The sequence below is a fragment of the Eurosta solidaginis genome, chromosome 4 (genome assembly GCF_040869045.1).
Source record: "Eurosta solidaginis isolate ZX-2024a chromosome 4, ASM4086904v1, whole genome shotgun sequence".
Classification (NCBI taxonomy): domain Eukaryota; kingdom Metazoa; phylum Arthropoda; class Insecta; order Diptera; family Tephritidae; genus Eurosta; species Eurosta solidaginis.
Genome location: NC_090322.1, coordinates 227,637,315 through 227,655,389, shown reverse-complemented (window position 1 = coordinate 227,655,389; position 18,075 = coordinate 227,637,315). Strand labels below are relative to the sequence as shown.

The window sequence follows — 18,075 nt, the reverse complement described above, 5'->3', positions numbered from 1 at the left end:
CTAAAAATTTGAGTATGATTTTAGCTAGTTCGAGTTCTAATAATATTACCGAATTAACAAAATTAGCAGATAATATTTGGGAAGTGATAGACAAAAATGCAGTATTTTCGGTTAATAATATTTCGGATACAAAAGCACAAAATTCTGTTGTTGAAAACTTGGTTAAAACCACCTCTTTGATGAGTGAAAAATTTCAGAAACTTTCTTTGCAGTTAGCTGAAATTAAAACAGAAATGTATCGGAATAAATATAGGTCGCGTTCCAATTCTAGCAACAATTTTAGAAATTCTTTCAGGCGTCGTTCTAACTCGCGTAATAATCCAAATTGGTTGTGTAGATTTCACTACAAATTTGGAAATAATGCTAGAAGTTGTGAACAACCTTGTTCTTATAACAAAAAACAAAGATTCCACAAGCTAAATTCTTCCGTTCTTGCAGCGATGAACAACGGAAATTTAGAATTTTCGACGCGTCGCTTATTTATTTTTGATAGAGAAAACAAACAAAATATTTTAATTGATAGTGGAGCAGAAATTTCGGAATTACCCGCGTCTAAATTTCCTCATACGAAACGTTCAGACATAATTCTCACTGCAGCTAATGGCTCAACAATTGCCACTTACGGGAAAAGGCTTTTAAACGTAAATTTAGATTTAAGACGTGAATTTCCCTTTACATTTTTGATTGCGGATATAGCCAAGCCAATAATTGGCGCTGATTTTCTTTGTAAATATGGTCTTCTTATAGACATTACACATAAACGTTTAGAAGATCTATTAACCAATCTCTCAGTTAATACAGTATCCTACTTTTGTGATATTCCATTACCTAAATTATTTGTGGTTGACAATAAATTTACAAAATTATTAAAAGAATTTCCGTCACTTATTTCAGAGCCAGATTATACTAAACCTGTTAAACATACAACAGTACATCGACTTGTAACAAAAGGTAGTCTTCCATTTTCTAGCCCAGGCGCTTAGATCCGTAATAATTATCAGCTGTATGTTTTGTGAGAAGCTTTTCGACGAAAAACTTACCTTATGTCACTGCGTGCATTTTCTTTGCTGTGCATATTGTGACGAATATTACCATCACTAAGTGATACTAGCATCCGTAATCTGATACTAAGCATTATGAACGCAAACAAAGCAATCATCATACACACATACATACAATACAGTGGAGAGATACTCACAAACGCATGTCATCATCAACCGAAGTAGTACTCACATATACACACGCATCTGGCTACAAACTACAAATACACATGGTTATGGCTGGTGGCCGGTAACCAAGCATGAAGTTCACGAAACATCTAGATATTTGGGGAAATATGCGGACAAACCAACAGAAAGTATAAAAGCAGCACAAGATGAGTAGTCAATAATCCGTTATGATTTAAACACGCAATTGGTTGTGAAGTTAAGTGTTATTGTGAAGTACTTTCAAAGTAGTCTAATAAAGACCATTTTGCATTATTGAGTATTGGAGTTATTTATTCAACAGTTTAGAGTTCGAACGTTAGCAGAAGATGGAAGATAGGCGGAATTCCTTAAAATTCGTTACAATATCTTTGTCTGAGTCGATGTTTGGACCTCGCAGAGTACGAACATCTAGGGCATGGCAAATATGCCTGCCATTGATTTGGTTTTGTGTTCTTCTGGCTTGGTGTATCTTTTTTTCCACCTCAGCCTCAAGCCGTTTGGAGATGTTATATAGTGGAGGCTTCGTTTTCCTACTGCAGAACCGAATACCCCTATTTTTGCATGATTTAAATTAATGACAGTTATCGTATGGTTTTTTTCAGTTTTTATAGGAGTCGTTATCTTCGCCGTCTGCATTGTCTTTTGGTCCGTAAGCACAAATGAGAGTTAAATTGAAAAACCCCGTCTTGATGCGGATCGCGGAGGGATACTCATGCATAGTCGTGAATGACGGTACTTGGCAGCGAAGTCTCTTTCCAACCACAAAACCAGCAGCTTGACTCCTGGGGCAAATGTAACAGTACGTTTATGTACAAATTACATGAAGCGCCACAAAAATTAAAAGTAGAAATTTTCCGCCGTATGTGTTTACGTACAAATTGTTGTTGCATTGCTGCACATTTTAAAATTCCTTTTAAATTGTAGCACTAATTATGTAATATATTTTTATCATTCACAGATCTATTATACTTTCTCATATAAAAACCGCAAGCATACCAAGAACCGAATAAAGCAATGTCTTCACAAAATTTCGTTCACAGTAGAACGCAAATAAACTAGTTTAAATATTAAAAATAAATATAGCTACATATATTTAATGCATTTTATGAGTCCGATAAGCAAAGCATCAAAATGTTGATAAAGGAATACCGAATACCCTTGCCGCTTACGGTCGAGGAATATCGCATTGCACAGCTTTATATGATAGCGGTAAGTGAAAGCGCGCACACCAAATGACCAATCAAAGCAACGAACAAATTAAACGAATTTCAATTAATTCCTAACCTCGTCATACAGAAAAAAAGTCGCGAAGAAAGTCATGACGAAGGTAGTGGCGTCGAAATTATCATTAATGAACCCTACAAAGATGGTCCAGGCGGCAATGGCCAATACACCAAGAAAATCTATCATGTTGGCAGTCATTTGCCTGGTTGGATAAAAAGTGAGTACACTAATTGGCAATTAAATGGATTCAAGTCAATTAAGTGTAATGGGCGCACTGCGTGGCTGCTGGTGCTAACAATTAAATGCTTAATGATATTTTTGTTGTCATTTGTGGTTTTCACATACTTAATTGTGTTTCTGTTTGTTGATGTTTTTCGTTTATGATAAAGGTTTACTGCCCAAGAGCGCGCTGACTGTGGAAGAAGAAGCATGGAATGCCTATCCATACACACGTACACGTTATACCTGCCCATTTGTGGAGAAATTTTCACTGGATATTGAAACTTATTATTTTCCTGATAACGGTTATCAGGACAATGTATTCAAATTAAGTGGTAGCGATCTAAGAAATCGTATTGTGGGTGAGTTGGACGCTTCGATTAAGTATTCATTGAAGTCAATAAATTAAATTAAATTATCAAGCTCAGAGTTAATTTTAAAATTGGTGAAATGGGGTTTTAGCTTCACCCCCATGAGAAGCTAAATCTGAATTAGGAGCACACAACGTAGAACTGTTGGTCTGGATCCGAGGCCACAGGGGAGTTGAGGGTAATGAGCAGGCGGACAACCTGGCCAGAGATACAGCAACGGTACGATCCATCGGTCCCGAGCAATTCCTGCCAGTTGGCCCACAGAAAATCAGGGGGCATTTATTAGTACAAGACAGGGAAAAGAGAGAAAAACACTGGCGCAATATGCAAGGTTTGAAACAATCTAAATAACTGTTAAGAAGTTATAGCACAACCCGCTATAGGGCAATAATAGGCCTCCAAAAAGATAACCTAAGAACGCTAACAGATATTTTTACAGAACACTGTAGACTGAACAGCCACATGCAGAAACTTGGCATACTATCAGATAATACATGCCGATTTTGTGATCGATCAGTAGAGACGGTGTACCATATTTTCCTGGAATGTGATGCAATCTCAAGACGCAGGGCTAAGTTTATGGGCTCACCATAGTCAGAGCATTCCCACATTCAATTCCGCAAGCCAAGCGAACTGCTAAAATTCACCAAGTAAGTCGGCTTGCATGAGGTGCTGTGAAAGAGATGGGGGCACAATGGACCAACGGTCGCAGTGCAATCCTCAATAAATTATCTATCTATCTAACTCTGAATTAAAAAAATAATCTGAAATGCTGCAAGCGGCCTAAGTTCTCGTTATCAATAGATAATCTATGCGTTTACATATGTTTCATTCCTAGGTGGTAGATTATTTTCTGTAAATTTTTCATGTTTCTCTTTGTTTTTATGTTTACAATTAGAGATACGCTCGTAGAGGTGGAGTTTTTTCTATCAAAAAAAAAAAAAAACAATCCGCATCTCTTAAATTTGTTAATAATTACCGATTATCGAAGTCAAAAATTTATACGGGAAATCAAGTTAAATACAAAACGATTAGGAGTCAAGCACGAAAATGAAGATAATCTCATTATATGTAAACTAGATCTAAGAAGGTTAGTACAATGAAAAATTCCTTATTTCGAAAATTGTACATCATGGCAATCTTCGGACTTCATAGTTTTATTAAGGCCCAGATTTTCAGTAGTTGGTTAAGCTAAGCCTAAACTAAGTTTGCTTAAACTCTAGTCTAATTTAAGCTCCAGTTTAACTACACACTACTCCAATGTGGTACCACCAAAGACAACAGCTGTTTATTGTGACAAATAAACACCTCGCCGGAGCATTAATGAAGCTTTATAAATTAGAAATAAATTAAGCATGTTTGGAATCTTACGGAAACGGCGACCGCCCTGGTGGGATGGTAGCGTGCTCTGTCTCCAAATTTTAGAAACAAGTTTTTTTTTTTAAATTAGAATACAACTTTTCTAAGTGTGGTCGCCCCTCGGCAGCGCTTGACCATTTCCGCCATGAAAAGCTCTCAGAGAAAACTCATCTGCCTTGCAGATGGCGCTCGGAGTCGTCATAAAACATGTAGGTTCCGTCCCACCAATTTATAGGAAAAATTAAAAGGAGCACGTCGCAAATTAGAAGAGAAGCTTGGCCTAAAATATCTTGGAGGTAACCGCACCTTGCATTTATTTATTTTATTGGATTCCGTTGTGTAACTGCCTGTATCGGGGTGGGCAGCGTGGCCGGCAGGCATGGTGGTAGCTCGCCTGAGGCTCGTCGGTGGCCGTCGTCCTTGCCACCTTACTCCACCCGCAAAAACTAAAAAAAATTTAAGTGCATGCCTTAGGAGGGTTTGATAATGAATTGAAATAAAGAAAGATGAAAGCAAAGCGGAAGAAACCAGCCCGTGTCTGGGGGAGCCATCCCAATGCGCACAGTGGTCCTGAAGGAAGTTTATGACAAACTAAAATGTCATAAAAACTGCTTAATGCCATCCCTTTATACACAATATATGCTTTCAGAATCCGTTTTAATCAAAATCATAGCTGCTCATTTTCGAAAATGGTAGCAAAAATCTCCATTTTACTTTTTCTGAATGTTTTTCCTGAAAAGGTATATCAACGCCTCTCGACTTTTGTAAATTTTCCGAAAAAAAAAATTATAATGATTTCTTACGAAGTATTTCTTGCTATTTCCGAATCCGAGTTCGAAATGAAATACATTCCTATGTAAAATTTAAGATGAGCGACATATCTATATGTACTTTATGTTATAGAAGTACCCAGAAACCACGACGTGGACGTGGTGGCATATTGGTTTCATTAAAGTTTTTTTTGTATTTTTTTTTTATTTTATGTATTTTTTTTGTATCTTTCTTTGTTTCATGTATTTTTTTGTATTCTTTTTAGTTTTATGTATTTTTTTTTATTCTTTTTTTTGATTATATTAAATTCTTGTAGAAACTAAAAAAAAAATCCAGTTTATTAAATAAGTAATTTAATTAATATTCAAAGATGAAGTGACGTACATTAGACTACGGCCTTTTTTAATCGTTTCGAATATGACGGATTCTTTACACAAGTGATTTTATACTTATCCCAATATTTTAAAAACTTTCTGTGTACTGACTCTCCCGCTTGTTCTGACCATAGTCCCAGTCCATCATTATCTAAAAAATATAAACAATTTTGCAAGTGTTCTAGTAACACGTGTACTTTCAAAGTTGTTGTCAATCCTGTACTTTCGAAAGCTTTTTTTTAGTTCCAGAACTTGATTTTCCAAATTCGAATCACTTTTACGTATAGAAAAAATGCTTGATACCATTTTATCCATAGCCTTCAGGGCTGAAACATAAGGTACTAACTCAAAGTAGGCAAATTTTTCAGTATAAATTTCCGGATCTTGAAGAGCATCTGAGGATTTCAAAAGCTTGCGACATGCGTTTCCTTCAAAAACTTTGCCTTGATATTCTTTATTTTTCAGGCCTAGTTTTTCTGGCCATATTAAAGCTTTCTTTTTCCCAAGGATATGTACAAGACCATCCCAAAACAAATGGTTCACAAATCCCTGAAGTATATGTAATTCCGGGATTATACATTTATCAATGACATATATATCGTCATCTTCTTGAAAAAGTGGAGGATTTATTGTGCTATGATATTCCATAGCAAATTTCTTTTTGCCGAAAACAATAAACTCTTTATAATCCTTCCTCAGATCGCCAAAGGTTTTTAAACGTAAGCAATCAGCACTCACTTTAAGATAATTGGTTATTTCATGGTCACTTTCAGTTGTTTCATTAACTGATTTCCTTTTTTCTTTTTCTTTCAAATAGTTCAAAGTAACGAGGCAGTATGGACATGGGTACATAAACGAAGCAGTTTGTTGGCCATTTATAATAAGTAAAACTTTAAAAGCGCAGACTACTTTAAAAGTAATATTGTTTAAATTACTTATATCAAATAGTAATTTTATATTTTCGTACGTTTCTTTAATTTCTGGTACCACACATATTAAAATTAGTTTTTCAACGCTGGTCAACTTAGCCGTTTTAGCACTTGATCCACCTTCCGAATATAGACTTCTATATCCTTCTTCAGGTGAGTAATTTTTATGCATTACCGTCATACTAATTTTAAAAAATTTCTGACCTCCATCAAGCATTACTTTGACTACGAAATCATTTAATAAGTTTCGTTTTTCTAAAACATGTTGCAGCAAATTTTTTGCGTTTGCATAAATTACTGGTCTAAGCTCCTTTTTATGATTTGATTCTGTATCTGAAACTTCAAATAAATGAACTGCATCATTATAAAAATCTTCTAAAATACTAAGCTTTTCAGAAACATGTTTTCAATAACCAACTGGTATGGACCGTCTGTCTGCTCTACTTCTTATATAATTTGTAAATTTTTTCATGTCATTAGACGATTCTCCAGTGTTGTTTATTAAGTTGTCCAAACTTTCTTCAGAAAAAAATACTTCCTTTTTTGGGGCTGGTTTGACGGACAGATTTAATTTCTTGCCTTGAGTGCTTAATTTAAAGGCATATTACTCCTTTTATACCCACAAGAGTTGAGTTTTTCTTTTACAATTTTTGAAGCTATTAGCTCCTGTGTCTTTTGTGGCAGTTTGTCCACTATTTTAATAACATTTTCCCGACTTCTACTTTTTATCTTGCAGGAATGTCGTTTTCCTCTTCCTACCTCCTGACAAGAAGATTCGCATAGATTTATTGACATTTTTTTGCACGGAAACTGTTCAAAAGTCGAATCAACATCACGTTTGCTGCAAACGTCTATTTGAGTTAAATCACGTCTATTACCTTTCCCTTTCATAACTTTTGGATGGAAAGTTGATCTAGCTGTAAGGCATATATAGCATCCGCATACATCGGTGCAACCTCTGGTGTAAGTAACGAAGTGCAATCTGTTGTAGTTCGGCATATTTGGTAAATCTCTTTTGACAATCTCTCTTTCGCGCTCGTTCAACGTACTTCGATACGTACCGCAAATACCTGAAGGGAATTTGGAATCACTTTTATTGTATTCGCTATTTAAATGTTTCTTTATAAGATTTTCTAATTTTTTTGTAACAAGACCGAACTAAAAAGTAGAAAATAATTTTCAATTAAAAAGATTTTATATAACAGTACTAGAAGGTCAAACAATCATTTATAATTAATCACCTCAAAATAAAATTATAATAAAATTTAAGTTATTAACAGAATAATTTAATTCACAGTAAAAAGCGTGGGGTGCATTTGACTACATTTCATATCTTTCCTCTCGATAGTCGCCAATAGAATGATTGTAACATTCAATATCAAGCACCCCACGCTTTTTACTGTGAATTAAATTATTCTGTTAATAACTTAAATTTTATTATAATTTTATTTTGAGGTGATTAACTATAAATGATTGTTTGACCTTCTACTACTGTTATATAAACTCTTTTTAATTGAAAATTATTTTCTATTTTTTAGTTCGGTTAGCTATAGAAGTGTGTTTTTTTTAGTTTTTTAAACTATTATTTATTTTAAATTTTTTAGTTCAAGTAATTTTAAAAGTTGTAGTGGAGAGTGATGAAACCTCGAAACGGCAGCGGTCCATGGATGAATCCAACCCACGGCACCGAAAAGGGTCAAGACGCAGGGGGGCTGGTCGCAGTCTTTCGCCGAAATTGCCAAGGGTCGGCAGATCATTGGCATTATAGACGAGAGCAGCCGAAGATGGCAGGATCCCGAAACAACAGTGGAAGTGGATCGAGGCGGCGCTAGCTACGGTGGCCGTTAAGATTAAGAAAGACAACCCTGGTCCACCGCCATCTTACACCGATGCAGGGCGGTTCCAGGGTAATATCAAGCTAATTGCCTGTGATGACGCCAGGTCGGTAAACCTCTATAGGGCCGCCGGCTCGCTGATAGGGGTGGTATATCCGGGCGCGCACCTCAAGGTAGTGCAGGCGCGTAATATCCCCTCACGACCAAGGGCTAGAGCCTGGGTTCCAGTGACGCCAACGAACCCAGCTGACATCCTGGAGTACAACCCGCCACAAGTTTGGAAGTCAACCCGAATAATACCGAGCGTGTCCTCTTCACGAGGAGGTACTAAGTACCAAATCTTACACCGCCAAGAACTGGGGGTATGTTCTAAGTGTTTAGCGATCAAGTCAAGTACTTGGGAGTCATTCTGGATAGGAAGCTATTATGGAGTGACCATATAGTAGAGCGATCCAAGAAGGCAGCAGCAGAGCTGTTCACCTGCAAGAGGGCAATTGGCACCTCCTGGTGATTCTCCCCTAAGGTGACCTACTGGATTTACACAGATTGTGCGCCCGATTCTTCTTTATGGCGCCTTGGTCTGGTGGCCTGCACTAGCTAAAAGTACCTATCTTAAAATGCTTCAAAAGGTGCAAAGGAGTTCGGAGCTCTGCATTACCGGGGCTCTTGGCTTCACTCCAGATTACATTACATACATACATGGATACATAGATACATAGATAAATACAGTCCAAGCTAATAAAAGCGTGTTAAAAAGGGATCCAGTATGCTCTTTCGTAGATGTGCCATGCATCCCCTTCTATCATTAATAAAGGACTGCGTTCTTCTCATTATGTGCAAGGTTTCAAATCTATAGCCATTTGGGGTGGTCATAAGATCAATTGACCTTATGTCCGTTAACCTTATGTCACCCCACCATCACATTATTGCATTGTTATTGAGCCTTGATACGTGTGCAAAGTTTCAATCAAACTTATGGTCATTCAAAGTGGTAATAAGGCCAATTGACCTTATGGCCGTTGACCTTATGTCACCACACCATCACACTAATGCATTGCCACTGAGCCCTGATGCGTGTGCAAAGTTTCAATCATACTTATGGCCATTCAAGGTGGTAATAACGCCAATTGACCTTATGGCCGTTGACCTTATGACACCACACCATCACATTAATGCACTGTCATCGAGCCTTGATACGTGTGCAAAGTTTCAATCAAACTTATGTCCATTCAAAGTGGTAATAAGGCAAGTTCACCTTCTGTCACCGCACCATCACATTAATGCATTGCCATTGAGCCCTGATGCGTGTGCAAAGTTTCAATCATACTTATGGCTATTTAAAGTGGTAATAACGCCAATTGACCTTATGGCCGTTGACCTTATGGCACGACACCATCACATTAATGCATTGTCATCGAGCCTTGATACGTGTGCAAAGTTTCAATCAAACTTATGGCCATTCAAAGTGATAATAAGGCCAATTGACCTTATGGCCGTTGACCTTATGTCACCGCAGCATCACATTAATGCATTGTCATCGAGCCTTGATACGTGTGCAAAGTTGCAATCAAACTTATGGCCATTTAAAATGATAAAAAGGCCAATTGACCTTACGGCCGTTGACCTTATGTCACCACACCATCACATTAATGCATTGCCATTGAGCCCTGATGCGTGTGCAAAGTTTCAATCATACTTATGGCCATTCAAAGTGGTAATAACGCCAATTGACCTTATGGCCGTTGAACTTATGGCACCACACCATCACATTAATGCATTGTCATCGAGCCTTGATACGTGTGCAAAGTTTCAATCAAACTTATGGCCATTCAAAGTGGTAATAAGGCAAGTTGACCTTATGTCACCGCACCATCACATTAATGCATTGCAAGGCCAATTGACCTTATGTCACCACACCACCACATTAATGCATTGTCATCGGTCCTTGATACGTATGCATATTTTCAAATTAATCAGACTTCTAGAAACCGGTGAAAATTAAGCTCAAAGATTTCGTTACATACAGGCCAAGCTAATAAAAGCGTGTTAAAAACTGTCATACCGCTGTTTGTGAATTAATTTATGTATAAGCGCGTGTTAATGGTATTGGTAAAAACTAGTTATTCGTTTATATTTATTGAGCTTTACGGCCGATTTCAAATTATAAGGCAAAACGCTAAGTTTTCCTTTTTCTCCTATGCATTTCGGTATTAGTTATTCGACATTGGGCATGGTGTTGAGACCACGGTTGCCACTTTAATAAAAGTAGTCCTTTCCAACCCCATTTTGTCCGCTGGTCCCTCTTTTCCAATTTTGGTCCTTTTTAGGATGTAATCAAAATTGTTTGTTTTCACTGAGGAAAAAATGTTCAACACTGGCCACAAAATTTTCCACACCTTCATTAACCCTTATATAATTTATCATTTACCTCAATGAATTTCTTACAAAAGAATTGATGTCAACAAAATGTAGCAAAACAATGGCACTTCACCTAGCAGAGAGTTTATAAAAGTGTTGGATCTTGAAGCAAACAAATTTTCGTTAATTGTTGGTGAAACAAGCGATGAATCAGAAAATCTTGTTTTGGTGGCTAGATATTTCTACCGTTTATCGAAAAATATTCATCGTACACTTTTGTCAATGTTTGAGCTTAAAAAAAGTTGTTGCAAATGCACGTACATCTCAAAGTAATTTAACGGAGTTTTCCATTGATGAAGATATTCATGTATTGAAAACTAAATAAATTAATGAAACTAATTTGTTTTATATTAAGTGCACTTACCATTGTTTTATGTTCAAGTTATGCGATATAAAATTTTCTCACACAGCACAAAGCAAATTGATGAGTTTTAGAAATTCCAATGCTTATATGTTCTTCATACTGCGATGCGGCTATATTTTATATTTTTGTGTCTGGAAGTTAATAGCATTTCTGCTATACAACCTTCAAATTCAGTTACAGAATTAAAAGTTTCTATATATTTCCGACCTGTGATAAAGAGTTCAATCAGAAAAATTTAGTCTGCTGTTATTATTACATCAGTATTAGACATTTTAGGTGCAATGATTATATCAAAATATTGGATATTTAAAAAATGTTAGTGTACATAATTTAGAATACTAAGTCTCTTAACCCAAGGAATATTTTTTATTGGAAGTAAGGCAGGAATATTTTTGGAAAGCAGATCTGATATAAACGCTTTGTGCCAAATTATTCCCGTTAGAGAGCAGAACCCCAAAAACTTTAATAATAACATTGTTAATAATAACTAATTTCTCGTACCTCGTTAAATGGAAATTCGACCATTACTACACAGTTCAAACTCTTAAAACTTTTCAATAGTAAATCTGAGGACTGTGGCTAGATTCAATTAATGTGAATTTTGAAATGTACATTTTCTCTAACACAAATTACATGGAAATAATGTACATTTCAAAACCCGCACTTAAGGAATATAGGCTATAGTTGGGAAAATTCAAGCGAGAGAGTGCACTGGTAAACGGAAGAAAAAAGAATTAAATTAAAATAAGTAAAGGTGTCTAAGTTCGGATGTGACCGAATATTATATACTCAGCGAGAGCTTCAATTGTACATTTCATTTCAGATAAATTACTTTTCTACATAACACGTGGCACCGCCCGTTAAAAAATGTCTCCCCATTTCCTCTTACAATAAAACTTGATAAGTGAAATATCATTGATTCAAATTGCTAAGTTATAGCTTATTATTCTAGTCTACGACCCTTTTAAACCTTTTAAACTTGTTTTATATCTAAGTTGCCGCGTTATTTTTATTACGACCCGTTAATTTTTCTTCGAGTTATGGCTCCTGAAACATAGAAAATTGCATATTCATAAAATGGGCAGTGCCACACCCATTTTCAAAAATTTTAGTGTTTTCCAATTTAATGTTATAATTAAATTTAAAATGTAAAATTCTATTGATACAAAGCTCTTTTTCGCTAAAATATAGCTTATTATTTTCGTCTACGAACCTTTTAAAAATCTTTTATATAAAAGTGGGCGTGGTCTTTAACCGATCTCGTCCATTTCTTCTAGAAATATTTCCTGCTATAGGGAAAATCTGTGTACCCAATTTTATTATGATCCGTTAATTTTTCTTGGCTCCCGAAACATAGAAAATTGCTCAGTCATAAAAGGGGTGGTGTCACGCCCATTTTTATAAATTTGAAGTTTTTCCTATTTATTGTTATAAATCCACTTGGGAAATGAAATATTATTGATATAAAGCTCTTTTTTTTCAAAGATATAACTAATTTTATTCGTCCACGACCCTTTTAAAAATCTTTTATATAAAAGTGGACGTGGTCCCTAACAGATTTCGTTAGTTTTTCTTCAAAGCATTCCTTATAGTAAAGGCAACCTCTCTGCCGAATTTTGTTAGGATAGGTTTAAAAACTTTTGATTTATGATTAATAATATTTGTAAAATTTATTTTATCACAAGTGGGCTGTGCCACTCCCATTTAAAATTTTTTTTCAAATTTTTGTGAAGATATCGGTCCCCGCGTCAAATTTCAACATTCTAGGTGTATTATTTACTAAATAATCAGGTTTTTTTTTGTTTTCCAAAATGTTATATATATAAAAAGTCGGCGTGGTTATCATCCGATTCGCTCATTTTCAATACGAATCTATTCTGGGTCCAGACCAGCACGTGTGCCAAATTTGGTGAAGATATCTCAATACTTACTCAAGTTATCGTGTTAACGGACAGACGGACGGACGGACATGGCTCAATCAAATTTTTTTTCGATACTGATGATTTTGATATATGGAAGTCTATATCCCTCTCGATTCCTTTATACCTGTACAACCAACCGTTACCCAATCAAAGTTAATATACTCTGCGTGCAAAGCACGCTGAGTATAAAAAGCACCCACCTATTGGATTTCTTTGGAATTTGGTCCTTTTTTCGATGAATTTTGGTCCCAAATGAAAACATGGTGTGGAAACCGTGGTTGAGACTCACCTCGCTTGTCACTCTCCAATGGTATCATCCGAAAGCTAGCTGCAAAGAAAAGAGAAGTCAAAACAAAACCTGACCTACATTTGGTCGCTCCGGCGAAATGAAACTGCAGTAAATTCTTGCAGTGTTAATTTGTAACTTATTATTATTTCCGCTTACGCAAGCGGGTGCGTGGAACTTCGCGGCTGCCCGGAAAAAGTATACAATATAATGGAAAAATCGTGAAATATCCCGAGATATAGCGTCGCAGGGAGGCCCGGGTGGTCGTGTAGACCTAATGAGTGCAGTGAGTGTAACTATCTTTAAGGTGTTAGATGGGTTTTTTTTCTTTACTTTTTCTCCACGTGGGTGGGTCGACTGCGTTGTCTTTGTGGCTTCACGCCAACACGCAAAAAATATAAATAATCAAGGTACGAATAAATGTGCTGTTGTTGTAGCAAAAAACTTACAAAAAAAAAAATATAAAAATATGAAGTGAAATGACTACGTTCAAAAACATTCAAAATCGCAAATGAACCACTTCGCGGGACGCCTTTTAATACCTCTAATAATTAAAAAAAAAATGATATGTGAACAAAAAAAAAAAGGATGAAATGATGCAACTAAAATAATAATAATGGAAAACTTATATCTATCATGAAGCAAGTGCGTCACCTCCCCAATCATAGATCTCCACACTGCGACGAGCCCTCGCCTATAACGTTTGCTCTATACAAGCAGCGCTACGGTCGAAAATTTCTTCATCACCTCGCCCAGCTTTTCAGCTGGTTGGAGTTCCTATATGGTATCTTTTTTGCTTCTCAGAGCAAGCAGAAATTGGTGTTACTTCTTACTGGCTTCCAAATGCCTCCCTCAACTGTCTCCTAATTTAGTGGAATTAATGTGTTATCAATAATTTGCCCTCTCTCTGTATTAAAGTTCTCGATTGGTATTCCTCTGCCTCTGCCATGCACCCACTCATTGCCCGAAAAATTAAAAGGAGCACGACGCAAGTTGGAAGGGAAGCTAGGCCTTAAATCACTTTGGAGGTTATAGCGCCTTGCATTTATTTATTTGATCTCAGGCGCACGGCGCTTCTCTCTGTGGCCTCTTTCTCCTGGAACCTTTTTCAGTTTGGAGGGTTATTACCAGGTAAGCTAGCTGTCCGATTCCAAGCCAGAATATCGCCTTCCAGATAGGTTAAGGCGGCAATCCATCCAAATTCTTAGCATGCAAGAAAAGGAAAGCATAGAATAGTAATCCCAGACTTAGAACGTTATCAATAGAACTTTTGCTAAAAAAAAATCTTATTTCTAAAGATTAATTTTTGTGTTTCTCCTCCCTGCATAGAGTTAATTGACATTGTCAAAGATCAATTGTATGGCGGTGACTATGTTAAAGAAGAGGACCCAAAGCTATTTGTATCTGAGAAAACTGGACGCAGTCCACTCGGCGAAGATTGGCTGGAGGAATATTGGCATGACGTGAAAGGCAGGCAGCAACCAACAGCTCGTAATATGGCCTTGATGTGCGCCTATAAAATTTGGCGCGTTGAGTTCCGTTATTGGGGAATGCAAAAGAAGATTGCAAAATTCATACATGACGTAGCATTACGAAAAACTATGGTGCGTGCACATCGACAGGCATGGGCGTGGCAAGATGAATGGTATGATCTAACAATTGACGATATACGCGAGATTGAGCGTCAGACACAGCAAGCAATAGCAAAGAAAATGTGTGGTGCTGAGGGTAGCGAAAGTGATGCTGAAGATGGTGAGTGAAAATGAAATCGTGACAACCAAGTCAAAAATATCAAAATTGTAAGTCCTTAAAGCAAAATAGATAGACCCACCAATAAATATAACGAAATGATCAGGATGAAGAGCTGAGTTAATTTAGCCATGTCCGTCTGTCTATCTGTCTGTTTGTATGCACACTAGTCGCTCAATTTTTGAGATATCTTGGTTAGCGGGTATATTTAGGTGTCCGATTAGACATTTGTCGGAACCGGCCGGATCGGACCACTATAGCATATATCCCCCATACAACCGATTTTTCAGAAAAGAGAATTTCTGTCATATATTCCTCGATTTATCAGACTGAAGCTTCAAATTTCACCATATACTTTCGTATATTGCACATATTGTTGTCTGCAAAATTGGATGAGATCGGTTGTATATATAGCATATATCCCCCACAAGTAATTGTGCAGACAAAAAGATTTTTGTAATTTTTTCTTCACGAAAATAAGTGCCATCTAAATTTTAAACCAAATTTTCTTTGGTGTGCAAAAAAGTTAAAGATTTAAGCTCAAGATTTTAACCGTGTAGTTAAATTAGCTTCATTAAATACAAATGACTTAATTTAGTTATTTTTTTATTAAATCAAATCGTATGACAAACTTATTGAAAAAGTTAAATCTTCATTTATTATATAATTATAATTTATAATTTATTTAAAAAAAAAACCAACATCCATATTTTTTTTTTTCAGATTTTTCATTATCCATCAATTCTCTTATGAAACCCAGAACTTCTGGATCAGCTGCATTTACATAAAGTTTAAATTTTCCGTACTTCCCATAAATCGTAAATAATCCCACCGCACAAAGCTGTCCATTGACGATGCCCGGTGCTCCAGAATCTGCAATACACTCTCCACAGGCAGCTTGAACACAATACATATTTTTTCCTTTGGCGTAGTCCACACATTTCTGTGGTTCTACTATAGTATCGTTATGTTTTACGAGTTTAGAACGCTCTCGGTAGTATCTATATAGTAGAGGAATCCATTCACTAATTTGGATATTTTTGCCCACCGAAAGTTGCTTTTCGCAAAGTGGTATTGGCTCCACTCCATCATTATTTTCAAAGGCTTCCTTCAGTATAATTCCAGCTATATCTGTATCGCTGTTTCTGCGTTTTAAATTATTTTGATAAAATACTTTCTTCACTTTGCGATGTGTTCCGTGGAAGTAGTATGCATTAGTTATATTAGCTGCCACCTTGATTACATTTGTTTTTACACCTTTCAGGCATATCGCAGCTGTGATCACTATTTGCATAGTCACTAATGACCCAGCGCAATGATATTATTCCCTATTAAGTAATGCTACCAAATAACGCCGATCGTCAGTTTTTGAATTTATATGGGTCAACAGATAGATAAGCACTACAACCAGAATCGCGAAATTGCTTAAATTCATTTCTGTTTCTGTTTTTTTTTCGCTGCTTGTTAAGAAGTATAAAGTAACTATAACAAGAAAAGTTTTGTGGGCGCTATTTATATACAGCGGTGAAGCTCGATGAAATTTTCGGGTGCACGGTTAGAAATCTGCGGCTAAATTTTTAACCCTTTATCGGTTTAAACACTTTTTGAAACATTTGTCTTTTAATTTTATTCAATTTTAATTTAAAACTTGTTTAGACTCTAAGTTTAAAATTTAAGAATTGTTTTAAAACAAAATCAAAAAAGTTTCAAAAAATACAAAACTTTTAGTCACTTCTGGGTTTGAAACAAAAGCAAAATGTTTCAAAAATCTAAAAATATAAACTGGAATAGAAACGTTTGGTTTTAAAATAATCATAACAGTTTAAATTCGAGTCTGATAATTCAAACAAACACAAAATTTATTTGTGAAAAGTCCTGCAAATTATCGAATCTTTTTCAAAAAATTTTGTTATACACATAAGGTGTTATGAAATGATTTCTAACACAGTAGGTAGAGCAACACTGTAGGAAAAATCTCTAGTTCAAAACTTGTGCGTTTCTAGTATATACGGAACCTCTACTATTTCGCCCTTTATATCTTTTACATACTTCCAACTGGCGTATTTAAAATGGTGATGTCGAGTTGGTTCGAGTTGTATTAACTTTTTTATAGTTCAGAACTGTATAAATATTTCCACTTTTGAACTAGTTGGTTTATTTGAAGAATTTCATTAGTTCCAAACTAGTGTAAAATTGACAGGTTAGTTGTTACTATTTGTACTAGGTTGTGCTATTTCGTTGGTTCCGAACCGAAGATAAATTCTAAATGCTCCTTCTAGTACGATATTAGAGTGGGAAAGTTTGTGAAAAGAAATCATACTCATAGTCGAAGTTACTTAAAACTGGAAGTAGTTATTTTGCAGATAGCATATTTCTCAAATTAAATATGAAAAATAAGAACCCAAGCTGTCGATTTTATAACTGGGTAAAATCTTGTTAGTACCGAACTTGTAGTCATTTGGCAAATTAGGTCTAGTTCCGAACCAGAAATGTGTATCACTAGTTACTGATTGAAAGCATTTCAGGGAGCCGCCCCCTATTTTTTTTTTATAACTTTTCCAGTTTCAAATTGAAACCCAGTTCTATGCACTCATTTTCAGGAAGACCGGTATAATCTACATTTTATACAAAATTTGGTTTTTTCATATGTCAAAAATGTTTCAGATTTAGGCTCAAACTTTTATCCGTGTGCCTCCACAATCTCAAACTATTTATTGATAAAAAGCGGCCGTCGTGGTGTGGTGGGAGCGTGCTTCGCATACCACACCGAAGGTCCTGAATTCAAGTTCCGGTAAAAGTAACATCAAAAATTCAAAACCAGTTTTTCAATTGGAAAAAAGTTTGTCTAAGCGCGGTCGATGCTCGTCAGTTTTTTGGCGTACACTCCAAGCGTATTTCTAGTATGAAAATAAAACATGTATCCCGCTAATTTGTAGGGAAAATTAAAAGGGAGCAAGACGCAAATTCGAAGAGAAGTTCGACCTACATTTTCTCTGTGATAAATTTCGCCAAGCATTAATTAATTTTTTATTTTTTTATTATTTTT

The 18,075-nt window shown here is 35.9% G+C and overlaps 1 pseudogene; it reads left to right on the top strand.

Moving 5' to 3' along the window:
* Nucleotides 1-2,339: 2,339 nt before the first annotated feature.
* The window catches only part of LOC137248795 (protein retinal degeneration B-like), a 48,536-nt pseudogene continuing 32,800 nt past the window's right edge, over nt 2,340-18,075 (top strand).